At 38.6% G+C, this 4,387-nt stretch overlaps 1 non-coding gene across 1 annotated transcript; it reads left to right on the forward strand.

Moving 5' to 3' along the window:
* Window positions 1-3,950: 3,950 nt before the first annotated feature.
* Window positions 3,951-4,083, forward strand: LOC115868367. Its single transcript, XR_004045543.1, has one exon. It is a non-coding gene; the product is annotated as a small nucleolar RNA SNORA42/SNORA80 family (small nucleolar RNA).
* Window positions 4,084-4,387: the final 304 nt, after the last annotated feature.

The raw sequence follows: 4,387 nt of genomic DNA on the forward strand, positions 1-4,387 counted from the left end.
ACCACATGAGCTCTTTCTGCGAGTAGACACACTGACCCCAGCCAATCACTAAACTAGCAGAAACTCCTAGGATTAGGTTTCCTAATTGCAATCACCTTCCAGACGTGCAGGAATTCCATTCAGGACCAGTGTCCCTGCCCACCCATCACTCCCATAGTCTTTCCAGCATGACCAACCGTACCATGTGCCTCATCCCTTGCTGCCTATTTGGCAAGTAGAAGCATCACCTTTGAACCTGTCTCCCCTTTCCAGTTTTTCTTCTCCTTTTCCTTCCCTTCCCATGTTCTCCCACACCCCAATTTCATTTTCCTTTCACTTTTCTTAAATGTTTGCTTTACTTTTCTCTTTTTTCTTTATGCACCTTCCCTACTTCTGATTCTGATTTGCTTTTCTTGCCTTTTTCTCTATTCCTTTTTTTCCTTGATTTTTTTGCTTTCAGTTTTCTTTTTTTTTAATTTTAAAATTGTTTTATTGGGGGCTCATACAACTTTTATCACAATTCATAAATACATCATTTGTGTAAAGCACATTTGTACATTCATTGGATGGCTAGCTTTTTAAAAAATTATTTTATTGGGGGCTCATACAATTCTTATCACAGTCTATACATACATCCATTGTGTCAAGCACATATGTACATTTGTTGCCCTCATCATTCTCAAAACATTTGCCTTCTACTTTAGCCCTTAATATCAGTTGCTCATTTTCCCTCTCCCTCTCCACTTCCCCCTCCCTCATGAACCCTTCATAATTCATAAATTATTATAGTTTTGTCATAAGTTACACTGTCCAACTTCTCCCTCCACCCTCTTCTCTGCTGTCCATCCCCCAGGGAGGAGGCTATACTTAGATTCTTGTAATTGGTTCCCCCCTTCTACCCCACATTCCCTTTACCCTCCAGGCATCGCCCCTCTCACCACTGGTCCTGAAGGAGTCTTCTATCCTGGATTCCCTGTGTTTCCAGTTGCTATCTGTACAATGTACATCCTCTGGTCTAGCCAGATTTGCAAAGCAGAATTGGGATCATGATAGTGGGCAGGGGGGAAGAAACATTTAAGAACTAGAGGAAAGTTATATGTTTCATCGTTGCTACCCTGCACGCTGATTTGCTCGTCTCCTCCCCACAACCCCTCAGCAAGGGGTGTTCAGTTGCCTACCGATGGACTCTGAGTCTCCACTCTGCACTCACCCACCTTTACAATGACATGATTTCTTGTTCCTTGATGCCTGACACCCAATCCCTTCGACAGCTCATGGTCACACATGCTGGTGTGCTTCTTCCATGTGGGCTTTGTTGCTTCTGAGCTAGTTGGCTGCTTTTTTATCTTCCAGCCTTTAAGACCCTGGATGCTGCATCTTTTGATAGCCAGGCACCATTTTTTTCTGTTGTTTTATCTTTTTTAGTGATTGTTGCTGTTGTTATTTTTTTTCTTATTTATAGTGGAAGAGACAGAAAATATGCCCACATTACCTACCCACATCTTCACATCCTGCAGTCCCAACCATTGGGGCAGGGCCTCACTTGTACGCTTAGCAGTGGTCAATGATACATGGCGATCACCACCAGCAACACCCTCTTACCACTTTTATGCCCAGGCTTCCATCGGTATCATACATACTAGGTGGTAGGCACCTAAAAACACACTAGCATGCAATCACCAATTAAATACAAATATAATACCACCACAATGTTTTTGAGACAGCAAACAACTTCAATTCACACAAGGAAACAAGACAATGTAACTCAACAAGTGACGAAAATACAGAGGCATAAAACTTTTCTAGGAAGAACAAATATTGGGTCTACCTTAAAAAGAATTCAAAAGAATGATTTTTATGTGCCTTCAATGAATTGAGAGAAAAGTAAAGGAAATTGAGGATAAAATCAAGGAAAGCTCAGACAAAATTCCAAAAGAATTCAGTAACACACGACAAGCAAGAAAATGAAAATAAAAAACCTGAATTTGTGAGGAGCGATCTTTCCATAAACCCTGCTAAAGGAAAAGCCAGGGCGATAAAAGAAGACACAAAAAGTCCAAGCTCTGACACCCACGAGAGGAATAACTTACAGAGGATCAGAACTTCAGAACAGCAAGAGATAGGGCGGTGGACATCACAAGGAAATTATTGAAGATTTCTTGGAAGAAAATGTCCTTACTATCATAAAAAAGAGATTATGTGTATTAAATAAGTTCAAAATCACCACATAGTTAGAAAATTATCAAGACATAATGGTCAAGCTTTTCCCAACTTAAAAGGAAAGGAATACTACACACAACGAAAGAACCAACAGACAAGGCTCAGGACTCAGGATCGAAACCGTGCGGGCCAGTAGAAAATGGAGTGACATATATAAAACTCTAAAAAGATGAACTTATAAGGCCAACTAAGAATTATATCTCCTTCAAAACTGATCTTAAATACAACGGAAAAGTTAAGACATTTACAGAGAAATAGAATTTAAGTAAATTTGCAAAATACAGACCAAGTTTACAAGAAATACTGATGAGGGGTCTTTGGACAGTGAACCGACAAAAGCAAACAAAACCCCGACTTTAATGCATTTACCAATATCTCCCAGAAGTCCTGCCAGATAAAGACGTGTCCAGAGTAAATCAAAACTACATGACGGAAACAGGCAACACGCGATATCAATTTGTGAATGAGACAGTGGCAAAGTTGAAGGAACAAAGCGTGGTTCCCAAACATTCAGGTGGAGAGGAAGGCAAAACAGGTTCACAGTAGTACAAACTGTTATAAACTATAATATAAGAAATAATAATAATTTATAAATTCTTAAGGGTGCATGGGGGAGGGGGGAGGGGGAAGGGAGGGGGAGGGGAAAAAAGGAAAATGAGCTGATTCCAGGAACCCAAGAGGAAAGCACATTTTGGGAATGAGGAGGGCAACAAATGTATAAGGGTGCTTTACACAATTGATCTATGTATTGTGATGAATTGCATGAGCCCCAATAAAATGATTTTTAAAAAAAACTTGGAAAGAAAATAATGAATTGCAGGTTGACCTCAAAGAAAATGAGTAAGACTTCTCATCAAAGTAAGCACAGGGAATCACTAGGAGCAAGTACTAAAACAGCAGCAATGGCGAAAATGACAAGAAAATTCACAGACAAAAAGAAGCCAGAGAAAACTGTATGTGGAACAAAGGAAGCAGCCCCATCACAGACACAAGGAACACACAGAAAATGATAGTCATACTTGTAATTACACTGATAATAGGCAGATTAAATGCACCAATCAAGAGACAGAGGACAGCACAATTGATAAGAAAATAGGACCCATTAATATGCAGTCTACATGAGACACAAAGACAAAGAGGATCTAATAACCAAATGCTGAAAAAAAAAATGTATCAAGATAATGGCAATCAAAAAGAGCATTCGTAGCCATGTAAATTTCTGATAAAATAGGCTTTAAGACAATCGCCAGCATAAAGAGCCAGGAAGATCTTTACATAATGACTAATGAATGGGTCAATAGAACAAGAGGGCATAGCCATAATAAATAATCTGTGCAGTCAATGAAACAGCCTCGAAATACGCATATCCAATTTAATAGAATTGAAGAAATAAATATTCTACTTCAATAATATCAGATCTTAATATACCATTTTTGTTGACGGAAAGATAAACTAGGGAAAAAAAGTACAGAAGAACTAAGTGCAATTTAAAAACTTGACCTTGTTAACTTATATAGAACATTTCACGTGACAGTGCAAAACACATTATTTTCCAAGCACCAATGAAATAGTCCCAGAAATAGACGAGGTTTTAGGCCCCAAAGCAAACATCAATAAATTAAGAATCATTAAAATACTATAAAAAGTTTTCTAAGAGCATCGTACAATAGACTCAACACAAGAAAGAGCTAGACGGGAAAAATGAAACAAGAAAGCTGAATAAACCCTGATTTAAAACTTCTAGGTGTTGTGCATGGATTTGGATTTGTGGCAGGTCTGATCCATGGGCCTCTCACAGTGTCCCCCGTGAAAGCTAACTGTGACCCCGAACCATTGCCTGGCTTTACCCTATGGGCTTCAGGCACTGAAGCGGGTTAGAGAGTGAAAAACAAGCAAACAAACAAACTTCTGGGTGATAGAAGAAATTCAAAGGGAAATAAGAAAAGCAATTAACCAAATGACAGTGCCAAAACAACATACCAAAACTTTGGGGACAAAAAGGGCAATTTATAGCAGTAATAGCACATATCAAAAGAGAAAAATCAAATAAATCCCTTAACTCCTTATCTCAAACAATGAGAAAAGCAGCAGCAAACTAGCCTACAGAAAGAGAACAAAGTGAATAATAAAAGTTTGGAGCAGAAATAAGTGAAATAGAAAAAACGTGACCAATAGAAAGAATTTATAA

This window comes from Echinops telfairi, unplaced genomic scaffold, assembly GCF_000313985.2.
Source record: "Echinops telfairi isolate 266 unplaced genomic scaffold, ASM31398v2 ScPeMD7_9;HRSCAF=40, whole genome shotgun sequence".
NCBI lineage: Eukaryota > Metazoa > Chordata > Mammalia > Afrosoricida > Tenrecidae > Echinops > Echinops telfairi.